A 16,141-nucleotide genomic window follows, 5' to 3' on the forward strand; every position below is an offset into this window, starting at 1 on the left:
GAATCCCATCTACCTTGCCCACACCCCTACTCCAGGTGCCCGCCATCAGGCATGCATTCAGGACAAGGATCCATCATCTATCCTGATGGCGGAAGGGCAGAAAAGCCTGATATTTTCTTTACCCTACAGACATAAATTGGGACAATGAATTAAAGGGAAAGTGGAGGGTGTAAGAGTGTTCAATACCATAACTGAAGTCTATGGTGTCTGTGATTTAACAACAAATTGTGATTCTTTGTAAGTAGGGCAGTCATGTAATTTGTCACATAGAAACACCTTGGGAGTGAAGGAGACCACTGGTGATAATTATGCCAAGACAACAGGTGTAAGCTGGAACTAGTGAGCAAACTGGGCATAAATTCACCCTAATTATAGATATGTTATTTTAACATAGTGATAATGCCAGATGAGGCAGCTAATTAAGTTGAAAGTGGTGTCTCAAGAGAGTGGGATTGGTGATGGAGAGAGAGAATGGGAGACTGCTTGTTTTTAATATGTCGTTTAGTGTAATTTGATTCAGAACAGTGATTAAGCATATTATTGATAAAATTAAATTTTTGAGCAAATTAGATTAGTCATGCCTAATGTTTTTTGGTATGAACGAAAATATTCCTTCTGGTGAGCAGGAGGCCAGATCTGAAGTTCTCCTGTAATGTTTATTACCTGTTACAAAATTCAGCTCCACAGTGTAGAAAGTAAAATTTGGACGGTCTTGCAAAGATCCCTTTAAGACATGGTACCTAAATGACAATAACTAAATTTCAGGAATCATAGACTGTAATGTGTGCCTTTAGGAATGTATGACTTGTGTTTTTTTTACTACCAAGTTGACACCCATTCACTTGTAGTTTTCAAATTTTCAAGATTTTCTCAAATTTTCGTACTGCTTGTCTTTTCTTTTCATCATTTGAACAATATGAAATCTTGAAGAAAAGGAGGACTGAAATTTGAGGAAGTATTTTATTACCTAATGGATTATATTTACTAGCCAAGCTTATAACAAGGAAGATCACCAGAGAGTGAGCAACCAAGTTCAGAGCATTTGCAGTAGAAATAAGACCAATAGGTTTTGAAATTGCAGCTCATCGTTTCTCAACATATTTGTCCTCTAAATTGAAATTATTATGGGAAAAAATGAGAAGAGTGAAAAATGGGACTGGAGGCGACACTGAAATAGGAGAGAAAAGAGGCAATAACTCAGAGTCATCTTTTGGAAACCAGGTTGAACTCAGCATACCTAACCTGATTTATCCAAAAAATTTTAAAGAATTCCCTGCCAAACCAAACAATGAAACACTTTCCTTTACCTAAATACTTTTTTTTTCTCAATGCTCAAGAAAGTAGTTCTACGAGGCCCATCCTTCTTAGTAGAGCTATTTTGAGAAACTTCCTTCATCCCCAACCTCCACCCCTAATACACCAAATTGCTGCCAGTTGCTTCTCTCATAGCATCCTCAGTCACAGTCTTTATCACTCCCATGTAACTGCTTGTCTGCTTGCCAGTTCCTTTCACTAGATGGCAAGGCCTGGTGTAGGGTAAGGTAAAAAATCAGGCTTTTCTGCCCTCCCGCCATCAGGATAGATGAGGGAACCCTGTGATCCTGATGCATGCCTGATGGCGGGTACCTGAAGTGGGTGCACCTGTGCAAAGACTGTGCTTTTAAGGGTGGTGTCACGGGGACGCCAGCAGCAGCAGGAGAAGCCGAAGTAGAAGCCGAAAGAGAAGAAGCCAGAAGCAGAAGTAGAGAACGCCAGAGAGCCCAGATAGAGTGAAGACTTGCTGGGGGCTGGGAGACCTGCCAGCCTCCTGGCCCCCCAGCACCCCTGCCTGCCATATGTCTGGTAAACCCCAATAAAAGACCTGCAAAAAACCGCTGAGGACTCTGACTTCCTCCTTCCCGGTCTGCATGGGATCAGAAAACCTGCACCGTGTCCATTCCTGCCTCTCACACTGGGAAGGGGCCAGACTGTTTTGTTCATTGAATGCCCTAAGCCTGGCAATAATGGAAGAACATCCCATACTTGCTGAATAAATGAATAAATGGGTTATGCTTTCTCTGGTTTTACTTTATATCTACAGGAACTACTGTCTCTGGGAACAACCGTGCTCACTGACGACCCGACTGCAACAATAATTTGGCAACTGTCAAAGATCTCCAGCCAAAGGGAACGAGACCATGGGTATTGTGACAGTTTGCAGGTTTTCTCCCTGCTTAGGCAAGCTTAAGGCTTGAGCAACTGCAAAGGGGCTGGGGCTAATCAAACAAAGGAAAACCTAGGATTAGCTTCAGGCATTGGCATTTTTCTTTCTTTTCAGTGACTGTTAGCTCATTGCCTAAGCTGCAAAACACATTCAGGGGAAAAGACTTTAAGGCAAGAAACTGTGCTCTATCCTTCACCTGGCAACAGGCTTAGTAAGTCTGACTTATTCTGAGCTGGTGCGTGTTGCCTGGATATTGTGATGTCTATTGGTTTCAGACTCTAATAATCCTGAGAGTTTTTCATTCTGTTTGGTAAGAGTTCAGTAGAAATCACTTAGATTAGCAACAATATTTAATTTATTGAAGGAGGAGGTGGCAGCCACTGGGGAGGGGCAGTGTCCATTCTTCTGGGGACTAGTAGCAGACATGCATGTTATTTAAGTCTGGTTATTTTTGCTACTGTAATGGGGATAGACTTGTGTCAGGCTATTAGTGTTCTCTTTCCTGATCCCCTTTGTGAGACTTGGCATACCTCTGGGAGTAGCGTTCCTAAGTATGGTTGAGTTATCAGCACCTACAAATATTGGGCCCCACCTTTGATGTCTGTCATTCATTCAACCAATATTTTTGAGTGCCTATTGTAGGGCTAGGCATTGTTTTCAAGGGCTGAGAAAATAATAAATAAGAAATTGTGATGTAGTTGATCAAGATAAACAATAAACATTTAAATAAGGAAATTGTATAGAAATGTTTAATGTGATAAATGATAGAAATGAAAAATCAAGGTTCTGGAATGGGAGTACAAGTGGGCAGGGTAGGGAGTCACAATTGCAAAAAAGGACATCAATGTGGGCCTTAGAGACAGAGAGCATTTAAGCGAAGACTTGAAGTTGTTGAAGGAGTTCTAAGGGCATCTAGAAGAAGAGAGTTTAGTCACATGGATGCTGTGATGGGTACAGCTGGTGTGATGAAGGATTAGCAAGGAGGTATGTGTACTTCTTGGGCCCATACTTCTGACTCTGCAGGGTCAAAGTTCCTAGTTCACACAGGTGAATGTGCAAGGGAACACTGACTTACAAGCTCTGGCTGCTGCCAATGAACATTGAATTGTGTTTGGGGGCCAGCAGGCAACAACACTACACAAACACTCAGGGGGATGGCAAGGAAACATCACAAGCAGCCAGTCCATGCCTGGAGCTAACCGTTACAGGCCCTGAGAATTATGTAACCCTAGTGGGGTGGAGAGAGAAACAACACAGGAAGAAGTAAAGCTAGGTATGAGCCCATAGGATCATTGCAATATTAGGATTTAATAATATCTTTATGATTTATTTCTTCCTGTTCATACACTCCAACGATCTGTTATATTTTCACAATTTCCAAACAAAGAGTAAATTTAGCGTTTTTTTTTTGTTTTGTTTGTTGCTTTTGGCATACTACAATTCTTCCAAACAAACTCTTTCATAAGGAGTCCTATGGAGTTTCTCAATATCCTCCATAGGATTACTAATTCTTGACACTTTATTCTTGCATACATTTTTCCTTGTATGAAATTATTCTAGAGTATTAAATACCTTCAAATGTAAGTCTGCATAAAGGGGAGGAAAAGAATGGCAATATTGCACTAATCAAACAAAAATTTATAATATTTATACAGCATTCTAATAATTTCTATACCTTTAACCCCATTAGTATTTTTCTTTACTAAAAGCAATTACTTAATTTCTTAATTAGTATGAATTATATTATCCTATTCTTGTAATTGATATATTTCTTTTTTTTAGTACCATTGACTTTTATTTATTTATTTTATTTAACTTTTTTTTATATTCCCCATACAATTACAACCCCCTTATTTGACCCCAATCCTTTCCCCACCCTCCGTCCCCCATAGAGTGTCTCTGGTTCATAGTTGTTTGTTGATTTTGATATTTTCTTTCTTATAGTTATTCTTTTTCCTGGTCCCTTATTTAAGTTTTCTAGATTCCTGCTATGAGTGAGACCATCCGGTATTTTTCTTTTTCTTTCTGGCTTATTTCGCTGAGCATGATCCCTTCCAGCGCCATCCATGTTGCTGCAAACTGCATGTGTTTATCTTTTTTGAATGCTGAGTAATATTCCATGGTGTATATGTACCACATCTTCTTGATCCAGTCATCTACTTTTGGGCATTTGGGTTGTTTCCAAAGCTTAGCTATAAACATAGGGGTGCAGGTGCTCTTTGGAATTGATGTTCCTTTGGGTAAATACCTAGGAGTGGAATTGCTGGATCATATGGAAGCTCTATGTTTAGTAGGTCAGAAATCTCCACACAGCTCTCCATAGTGGTTGGACCAGTTTGCACTCCCACCAACAGTGCAGGAGAGTTCCTTTTTCTCCACAACCTCGCCAACATTTGTTGTTGCTAGTTTTTTTAATATGTGCCATTCTCACTGGTGTAAGATGGTATCTCATGGTAGTTTTGATTTGCATTTCCCTGATTACAAGTGATGTTGAACATTTTCATATGCCTGTGGCCATTTGCATTTCCTCTTCAGAGAAGTTTCTTTTTAGCTCTTCTGCCCATTTTTTGACTGGATTATTTTCTTTGTTTTTGTTGAGTCTCATCAGCTCTTTGTAGATTTTTGTGATCAGCCCTTTATCATTAGTGCTGTTCTCCCAGTCGGTGGGGTTTCTCTTTGTTTTTGTTATTGTCTCTTTTGCTGTGCAGAAGCTCTTTAATTTGATGTAGTCCCAGCTGTTTATCTTTGCCTTCACTATCACTGCTTTGGGTGATGTGTCTGTAAAGATGTCTTTGATATGCAAATCACGTAGTATTTCGCCTGTATTTCCTTCTATGTATTTTATGGTTTCAGGTCTTATGTCTAGTTCTTTAATCCATTTTGAGTTGGTTTTTGTGCATGGTGTGGGTAGTAGTCAAGCTTCATTCTTTTGCACGTAGCGACCCAGTAACTGATAAATTTCTTACAGATATTGAGTAGCTTATTTCTCATTTACCCTGGCAATGACATTACCCTGAACAGAGAAGACTTCTTTGTGTTAATGCTACTCATTTCATGCCTTAAGGAAATCTAGTTTTCTCATTTGCCACCTCCATCTGGGAAAACCCACTGAGCCAAAATCATTAAATCAAAGATAATTTCGTGTCCAATTCCCTAAGATCTGTGATATTGCCCTCTCCCTATAGTGCCAGGGAAACACCACAGGAAGAAGCAAATATTAAACAGTGCATTTAGTTTTAAACTTGCGGGCAAATTATTCAGGTAGATTCCTGCCATTATTTTCTCCTGCAAATATCCAGCTTTAATGAGTCTCTGATATTTCAAAGAGAATGTTTATTCTTGGATTTTGATTACACCAAGTACAACACTCAACATATAATCATGATGGATTGAGCAACTGTCCTTTAAGATATGCTGACAACCGATGTGCTAGATTCCAAGCTCAACTCCAAATTTCTCTGCTAGCTAAAATTGTCTTCTGATATAGGTAGAAACGTTAATTAAAGCCAACAATTAAATTAGGCTTTCTTCAAGATTGTGGAGCCACTAAAAGTCAATTAATGTGGCCTTAATCTTTCAATAAGTATGTGAAATCCTTGTAATGAGACCATATATGGGAGAAACTTCCCCATTTACAAGGTGCTGGCTCTGCACTACAGGAGCCAAATTGCCTGAATCTCATATTTTAGTGGACCCTTACCATGTGCTACTGCCTAAAGAGAATTTAAAATACTGTTCAAAGGGATTTACAACGGCAACTAGTAGAGTTCTATAACGGAAAACTGGAAATCCTGTATTGTGATCAGTTTTCAGCATTTGATTATTCTGAAATACAGTCCAGGTATGAGATGAGTGACCACATCTTTGACTCAGGGGACTCCCAGTTGACTGTATAATTTTTAGCGTAGAAAAACAAGTCATCAGGATTTCCCTTAGATTGTTAGATGAAATATTTCCCCAAACCAGCTGATTTAATTCTGCATTCTGTTTACCTGTACTGACATGCAGGTATGCATGGATGCTCCAGCACTTTGTACTACCAGACTTTTAGAATTCTCACCTTTCATGTGTATCAAACTTCTTATCATTTTCCTACACTTTCCTGTTCTCTGCCCCAAGAATCTCCCTCACATCATGCAAAAATGTAAAACGTAGGTTTGGGCTGCTTTACTAGTCTGACTCATTTCACCAGAGTATGATCAGACTGGGGTAAACAGTATCCTCAAAAAAGCATCTTGATGAGCAAGTCTTGCTCTTCCACCCAAACTACTACAGAGCATCCCACCCCCCAGGAAGAAAGGCCACCTGCTCTCTTCTCCTCCATGCCTTCATTCCATTCTCCTGACAGTTGCTGCTTTAATATTTAGTCTAATGGTTATAGCTGGTTTGCGTTAGAGTCACCTAGAGGTCTTGTTAAAATACACATGACTGAGTTTCAGAACTTGGGATTCATGGGGCAGGGTGGACGTGAGGATTTGCATTGGGAGCTAGTTCCTGGGTGGTGCTGATGTTGCTGGTTTGGGGTCACTCTTTGAGAACAACTGACATAGGTCAGAACCACTGCCTGGAGGACTTCATTCTTTACGCTTTATTTTCATGGAACTCAACCCAGCACTGGGCCCATAAGAATCTGATGTTGGGCCTCCCTGGTGGCGCAAGGGGTTAAGCACAGCACTATGAAGCAATCCACAGCCTCTGTAGCATGAGTTCGATCCTGGTCCCCTGCCGGCCAGGGAGCTACCCACATGGCGCAGCAGATCTCTCCTGTCTCGCGCACTGCTCCCCACAGTAGTGTGTTTCAGTCAGTCTGCCTGTTCTGTTCCCCACTCTGTCTCTGATGAATCCTCTCATCCCCTCACACCTCTGGCCTGTAACACAGCTCTTGTATGCATAGATAAATAAATCTATGAGTTAAAAAAAAAATCTGATGTCCCTGGCTGCACATCAGAATCACCTGTGGGCATATTAAACAACACACTTGAGAGGCTCTTCCCGTGACTGAGTAAATCAGAATCTGATAGCAGTGAATCTTAGGTACTGATTTTCTTTTTAGAAGCTCTCAGGTGATTCTAAAATGTACCACGGTGAGAGCTGCTGTAGTGAGAGGAGCTGGAGCTAACAGATCCAAGTTGGCTGAGATTTGGAGAGTATCTTGACTTAAAACCTCCCCTAGAGATTATGTCTTTTATGTGAGGAATGCTAATTTTAATAGTTTAGGAACATTTAAAACATTTGAAAAGCCATTACACATTAGTATAATGTGTGTAGTATATAGCTCATGTCCTCAGAATGTGCTGGTATTCAAATAATATGAAAGTATAGTAATCATAATAACAGAAACCTTTCATTTGTGGTTGATGCAGTTGGATGGCTAGACAATTAATTATGTAAATTTTTATGGCAAGATAAATGTACCATTTTCTGAGAGAATAAAAATGAGCAGGATATGATCACGGCAAGAACTTAATAAGCAGCACGGGAAACTTACTCATTATCAGGAGAGTAATTATCAGGAGATTTTAACTAAGCAGACCCAAAGCTTCTCCATGAATCCGAGCTATAAATACATTTGGGTTTGGAAACATATCCCTCAATTTCTGCTAATAATGAACTAAATCTTTTGTATTTTTTGTTGGACACTTGAATTTGAATACAGGCCTCGCCTGAATACTTCTTGACACTCTGATTTTAGCAGTTAAAAAAACAGTGCCTAATTCTCATTCCACAGGCTCACTCAGAGTCTGTGGGTAGGATTCAGGATTCAGGGACTGTTGTCTGTTTTCAGGCAGGACTTCAGTCTTTCCAGGTTTGTTTTTCTGGAGCTCAGCCCAGCACTGGGCACAAAATAGATGCTCCCTAAATATTGACCCACTTTAACTGAACACTGTCACCCTAATTCAAGGAAATAAATGTGTTTTGCTTTTCTTTTAAATTTAATTTTTATTTGTAACAAAGTAATACATGCACATAGTTTAAAAAGTTTTGACTTATAACAACACAAATCAGCTACTTATTCTACCCCACTACCCAACCCTCAATTTCTGCTCGCCAGACTTAGCACTTTGTCCTCTGCCAGTTTTTTTGCTGATATTTCTGTATGCATTAAAGTCTCTATAAAAACTGTTTTGGTAAAAGGTATAATCTATTTTGATTTTTTAAAGCAGGCAAACTTGACAGCGTAAATGAAAACAGCAGTTTTGGCAAAAAGTATGAATATGCCAGAGTAAGTGAAGGCCAGAAAAAGTTTTCATATGAAAAGAACTGTGGAGTTACTGACTCTGCAAGTGCAAAGGAAGACATAGTAGAAACTGGCAAGTCACAGAAAAATGCTGGTTTCCTGTGGTAAGATCTACAAAGAGAACAGTGACAAGGACTGTTCAAAGTATTTATAAACTTGTGTTTTTATTTTTTTACAAAGAAAACACTGTAACTCTCAATGCGTATAGTGTTTTAAATGATAATGTACTAAATAAAAATACTAGTGTTATTATTTTCAGTTCCCCATTAAATTATAAGTTTTAATGTTTTAAAACAAAATTATAAAGATACAAAACAATCATACTTTTCCATCAGCTATTTAGATTGCTTTGTATCATTTCAGTTTACGTTGTTCATTTTTATGGTCCTGCACTACCATGCAAGGCAGGGACTGCCTGTAAACATGAGAAATTCATGTTTCCTCTCTTTTCCTTATACCTGCCTGCCCTCTGCTGGAGGTGCCAAAGATTAGTGAAATTGTCCAAAGACGTAACTTAAACATGGGTGGTTCTCAATCTTTTATTCTGCCTGCCCTACTTTTTACCACCACCCTTGAAAGAGGCATACAAAGATGTTCTAATTCTTAGTCACATTAGTCATTATATCCACTTTGTGGAGGAGACTCAATGCCATTAAGCAATCACCGTCATGTAACTAAGTTCCTATAATTTAATTCTGTGTTTGGAATATTAACCTTCTGATGCAAATCCACTGTTGGAAGAGATAGATGATGGAAGTTATTCCAACTGTTCACTGATGGAAGAATAGCTAAAATTTTTACTTTAATGCATAACTTTTAGTGCATAACTAAAATTTCCCCCTATGTTGTGTGAGCTCAGAGAATATGGTCTTTACGCCTAACCTGTATTTTTGATGTATGCCAACTTTGACTTTATTATTCTTTTCTTGTTCAGTTTCTGTAATTGTCCTCACTGCTTGGACAGTGACTCCCACAAATGTTTAATATGAATAGCTACTTCTTCTCAGAACTTTCAGATCCTCTTCCAGACTTTCTGAGTTCCTGGATAACCCATTAATCTCTTTTGCTCCCAATCCTAAACACCACCTCCACAGTTTACCCTCACTTATAAGGTAATACTACTCTCCCACCATGATTTAGCACAGGCTAGGTCAACAGGAAGTACTGAGAAAATTTCTTGTTGAAAGATGAAAAAAAAACAATGTATTTCATTTCCTCAGTGAAACAACCCAAGTTAGTATCACTCATAACAAGACTATAGATTGAGGTGCAGGCAAATCGTGTGTCTATCAACATGCAGATGGCTATTAAGATCTTTTTGTTCAAAAGGAGAAGCAGAGATGATAGAAGATTATTTTTTATTTGCCAATTTTAGAACGTTTATTGTTGTTAAAAATCATTTATATGTGTAAAATATAGTCATACTAAAATAGCAAAGGGAATAGTTTTAAAGGATAAAGTTAGAAGCTTTAATGGATAACATTAGAGCAATTTCTCTGAGCTTATGAGTTACCTCTTTTATGAGAGCAATTAGATGGTATCTGGGCATTTATCTTCAGGTTCCTTTATGATAAATTTTAACAAACATAGAAAGAAAAAGGTAAGTGATGATTTTTTACTTCCAACCTATTAATAGTTCACATGTAACTTAACATACAAAATGACTTACTATTACATAGAGGGTTTTTCTTGCAAGAATTGCAGACATCTCTGACCACAAGGAAAGTTATTATAATGTCCATTTTATATTTGGAGAAATGAAAATAAATGGCTGATCTTATAATAGCTCTGGGAACAGAACACTGGGGCCACTTGTTTATTTTACTTCATTAGAGCAGTGATTTAGGCTTTCACTTATATACTACCCAAAACTGTTTTTGAAAAATAATGTGCCCTCTCACACATTTTTGTCTTAACAGCTGAAATTTTTCTTCATAAGCTGAAATAGTAGCAAAAGATGTATAGACATCTAAATATAGACAACAAAAACAAACAACAAAAACATCTAAATATAGATAACAAAAACCTCTTTTATCCCTGTACTGTACAGAATATAATCTAAATATCTGAGCAATTTAAGTGCAGTCATTACTTTAAAAGACATACAAACAGCCTCTTCTGACAGTAGGAGTGCTTACACTCTTTCTCCTTGAACCTGTATTTCTTTTTTACTTTGTCCACAGAGTACTTTTCTTTAAAGGTGAAAGTTAAAAAAATTAATCATTGTATATTTTATGCAACAAAAATATGTGCTTTTGTAATTTTAAATATATGCTTCCTGTATCAATTGCATCACAGCTGTTAATACATAATTAAACATAGCAACATAAATGCATTATTAAATTTTATAATAAAAAATACATAAAATGTTACTGGAATTATATTTCTTAATGAAAATGGAGACTTTTTCTTTTTTTATATTAGTTCATATATCAACACACATAATATGTATGTATAACTTATTTCTTGATTATCTGGAAATCGACAGCAAAACCAAATTATTGACTATTTTTACATGTAGGATTTATGAAAACTGTATTAGTGGCTATTTGTAGTAGTGTCCACAGCCATTCCTGTTAATATATATCTAATAAGTACATCACAGAATAGAATAAACTGGTAGAAAGGGTAACAAGAATAAATAGAAAATGCATCCAAGTAAAAAAATGACTAGATTTTTCTGTAATGAACTATCTTCATGAAATAGCTTATTATAAATTTTAAATTTGTATGAATCTGGAAGAATAATTAAGAAAATACAAAACACTAGCTCACTTGTGAATTATGTTCCTAGACTAGAAAATGTAATACTGATCAATGGAAATAGTTGTGGGAATTTCTAACTCTTTTTTAAAAGATTTATTTATTTATTTATTTATGCATGCATGCATGCATGGAAGAACTGGGGTATAGGCCAGAGATGCAGGGGAAGAAGGGGAGAGGATTCAGCAGAGACAAAGTGGGGAGCAGAAAGGCAGATTGACTGAAATATACTGTTGAGGGGAGCAATGGGAGACACTGGAGAGGTCTGCTGCATCGTGTGAGTTTGCTCCCTGGCTGGTGGTGATAGCACTGAGACTTATCCCCTATGCCACCAGGGATGCCCCTAATCTTTCTTTAAATCATGCAGCTGAGACACAGACCAGAGCTTTGATCAAAGTAGCTTCCCTGTGGGCACAGACCCCACAGCACGACTCCAAATGAGTGAGAGGTTTGCCTTACTTTTATGAAGTAGGGAAAATGTGACTGGGAATGAGGAGCTGGGTAAGAGACTGGGAAGAATGCCTTGATCAAGCATGTCTTCTCAGGCAGCTCAAGTTAAGTAAGTATAATACAGAATGTAAGGATCTGGAAATTGATCCCCTTAAAACAATTTAACATACTCAACCTCCATGACTCCTACATCTACTCCAGTCTGAAGGCCACAGTAGAGATCTCTGAAGTCACAATACAATTTAAGTTTAAACTTTCTGAACAGTGCTAGGACACAAAGCTAGGACATTCATAGGCAGTTCAGCGAGAGACCTTTACAGAGGCCTGGCTCGTGATGAGACAACTACCCTTTCTGACTGGATATTGAACCAGCAGAGTAGGGCCCAGGGCAAACAAAACATGATGCAAGACCATTCGGTGGTTTTAGCACCTTTGTATCTTTGAGTAAAAGTTTATTTCCATAAGAAAAAAGAAATTGTTCCATATGAACTGTCTGTTCAATAAATTGTATAATAAAAACCAGATTATATTAATAGAAAAATTGTGACAAATCCCTATCATCTTAAGAATGTATTTGTTTTTGAGATCCATTGAAGGGCTGGACTTCATTGTTAAATGGGCATTCCTTTTAGTGATCTAGAGATGAAATAAGGTATTTAATATATGTGTATTTTACAATCTAGAGCATCCTAAATGTGATGAATACTTTTTTTTTATTTCAGTTCATTTACTTATTTATTTTTTGTGTGTGTGGGACCTTCGCCTGCGGCCCGGGAATGAACCTGCGCTGCAGAGGCTGCGACAGCCTCGCTTCCCAGAGCTCAACCGCTGGGCCACTAGGGGAGGTGCTGTGATGAATAATTTTTAAGGCATGAGAGAACATTTAATTATATTATAATGAATTTTAGTCTCTCTTTCAAAATTGACACAAGTTTATAAAGCACTTAATTCTGTTTCAGAAAAAATTCAATCTATTCGCAGAATGAACAAAATTGACAAGCTGCCCTTGAGATTTAGAAAATGTAAAGATGAATGTGTAGTTGGCACACTCATTAATAAGAGGGAACTACATTAACAATAGGGTTTTCATTTTTAAGTGTTTACTTGGCCTACACATTCACCTTCATTTTTCTCAGTCTGTGCCAGTTCCATATGCATGACTAAAATATATACTTATTACTAAAATATGTTAGGTTGATCTAAGTTTCTGATTTAATAAATAATTTAATTTCTTATTGCTAAAATTAAAAGATATGTATTCACAGAGTATGCTTTCAGATTTACTGATACCTATGATAATCTTAAATGGACCTTTATTCATAGTTATTAGGTGAATAAATCTAAATTAAAGAATTAAAAATAGACATGGAATAAACTGTGATTCTGAGTCCAGATAATTAAAATGATATTTTCATGTAGCTAAGAAACAGTTTTCATTTAGCTGACACAAAACTTCATCAATGTTTCTGTTCCTGTTCATCTAAGCTCAAAAATGAAACACTCCTACAATTGTATTTATTTAAAATGCAGAAATTCAAAACATAAAAAAATAAAATGCAGAAATCCCTGCCTGTGGTAGCCAGCCTCAAACATGGCACTCAGCAAGCTCCACTTCCTGATGGACACCGCCTGTGGACTCCTGTCTCGTGCTGCACGGGGTTGGTCAGTAGAGTATTGCAGAAGTGATAGTGATATTTTATCACTTCTGAGACTATGTGCTAGAAGACAGTTTTTTCTGTCTCTCTTCTTCTGTTGTGAGAAGCCCAGGTACTGCTGGATGAAGCCTGTGCTCCGATTGTTACAGGGCAGGGAGAGGGACACCCCAAACCCCACAAACCTGACTATTTTAAATGGGTTCTGCCATCCGCCGCATCAACACAAAACATATGAGACTTTAATGGGAAGGAACTTTAATACAACTAGGAAACAATACAGGAAAGGCAAAGAATCCAGTTTTTAAATCAAGTACCCAAAGTTACCTGTCCTCTCTTGGGTAAAACTCCATCCAAATGGGACTGGCCCAGAGCAAGGCCCCAAAGCTGCCACAAGTTAAAGCATCTTCCAGAGGGGACCCACAAAAAAGGGTCAGAAACAGCCAGACAAGTCCAGAAGGAAAAGAACAAAATCAAAATCAAGATAAAAGCTGCCTGGCCTCCCAGGTGGCGCAGCGGTTGAGCGCTGGGTTGCGAAGCCGCCCGCGGCCTCTGCGGCGCCGGTTCGATCCCCAGCTGCTCCCCGGCCACCGGAGGAGGGTCCCACATGGCGCGCAGACCTCTCCTGCCGCCCGCTGCTCCCCTCAGCAGTGTACTTCGGTCCTTCTGCCTGCTCTGCTCCCTGCTCTGGCTCTGGTGAATTCTCTCACCCTCCTGTGCTTCTGACTGTACCCAGTGCATGTATAAACAAAACAAACAAACAAATAAATAAAAATGCCTCTATAAAAATTAAAAAAAAATTAAAAAAAAAAGATAAAAGCTGCCATTGTCACCTCCCCACGGGTCTCTGACCCACATCTGTGTCACCCAGTCCACGACCAAAAGGCAAGTGTAGTTTCTTTATGTGTCTCTCGGCTCCAGGTGCCTCCTCCAGGTCTCCTTCTGGTTCTGCATCCTGCTTCCTTCCTTCTCAGTCTCCTGTGCAGTTTCTTCTCTCCCTGCTCAGCTCCACCCTTCATTTGGGTGGGGCAGGAAACCTGGAACCTCCCCCTTTCCTGGGGACCACCAGAAGAGAGCCTCAAGTTCAAGTTGGGACCTGGAGATGGCTGCCGTAAGCCTGAAACCCCCAGTTACATTCTTTCCAGCCTCCTGACCCTCAGAAACTGTGAGAGAATAGATGTTTGTTGGCTGAAGCTGCTAAACTTGGGGGTAATTGCTGTGTAACAATAGTTAATAAGCTGCCTATTAGTACTAGCCATTGAATTTATTGCTTAAAACAAATTATTTTTTAGTCTATCACTTTTAACTAGACCATTATTTTTCCATTAAGGAAATTTGCCCTACAATTGTGGTTCTTGATGGTTGTGGTTCCACCCACCTCTCATCCAGTGCAAACTGAAGATTCATGATAGATATCTTTGGTTGTCTCACTTATCACTGGAGCTTACTATTCCCTAGTGGGTGGGACTAACAGTTTTAGATAATCTGCAATGCATGTGAGAGGTCATTTCAACATTATAACATTTTAAAATATTTGATATAAAGAAATTTTGTAAAATATTTATTATATAAAAGGTATTATTTAATAGGGCTCTGAACTATGAACTTAAGAGTATCCTGCTTTTCAGAGGAAGAAAAATAAAATCTGCTGATCAGTTTTTGAAATAGTTCATAATTGAAAGGTAACAGGAACTAGGAATTCGTCACTGGAATATAATTTGCTCAAAAACATGCATATAAGAAAGTAAAATCTGTAACCATAAAAATGACATTTAAAATTATATACATTTAAGAGAAGATAACCTTTAGTTTTAGGTAATGGGATAGTTTATGACAGACAGAATTATACCTTCATGGAAGGAAATATGGGGTTAGTGAAATAAACAGATGTCAGTTACAATTTCAATTCCTCTGCAACATTTTGCACTGGGCAAATCCAGAATTGTGACAGGAGGGCAAGGTAAAAAATCACCATACTTTGATAAAGCTTTGTTTTGGTACAAGTTTCTTTTTTATGAGGTCATAAAAATACTCATGTTATTGAATTGATCAAAAATTTGATATGGCCTGTAGAACAACTGAAACTTATATGTATCTTAGGAAAATTTAGGCCTCTATAGCATTCAGAGTAATTTTTCTTTGATATTAAAGATATTTTAAATCAAATATGACCTAGTACATTCTAGGCTGATAGGATTCTTATCAAACTCTTAGCACAGTTTTCTGGAGTGATCCCATTTGGATTAATAATGCAAGTGTGTATAGAGAGGGGCCATAGAGAAGAGCAAGGGATATTCTGGAACAAAGCACAATTGACCATAAATGCAATCTTGTAAGACAGTATATGGGGACTGAAAAAGTAAAGCCCTCATTTATTGTATCTTCTTGCCCTCATGTATTGTATCTTTTTATATAGTTGATTATTATTTTTGGTCAGGTATATATTTACATATAATGAAACCTATCTTTTTTGTGTATAGTTTTATGAATTCAGACAAAAGCACAAAGTTGTAAGACTATGGCCACCACTACATTCCAGCTATGAAACAGGTCCACCAACCCAAGTTTTCTTTTGTAGTTAAAGCCTCTACCTTAGGTTTATTTTCTATTTATAGTTTCACCTTTTCCACAATGTTCTTTAAATGGAATCATACAGTTCCATATGGTTCTTTTAACCTTTCTCCTTTCATCTAGCCTAATGCATTTAAGATTTATCAAAGTTGCTGGGTATATTAGCACGTCATTCTTTTAGTGTTGCACAGTGTTCCATTGTATGGAATTTGTTGATCTGTTTCACTTGAAAGATAAATAAGCTCTTTCCAGCTTTTGCTGATT

Source organism: Talpa occidentalis, unplaced genomic scaffold (genome assembly GCF_014898055.3).
Source record: "Talpa occidentalis isolate TD23 unplaced genomic scaffold, MPIMG_talOcc4v2.1 talOcc4.3, whole genome shotgun sequence".
Classification (NCBI taxonomy): Eukaryota; Metazoa; Chordata; class Mammalia; order Eulipotyphla; family Talpidae; genus Talpa; species Talpa occidentalis.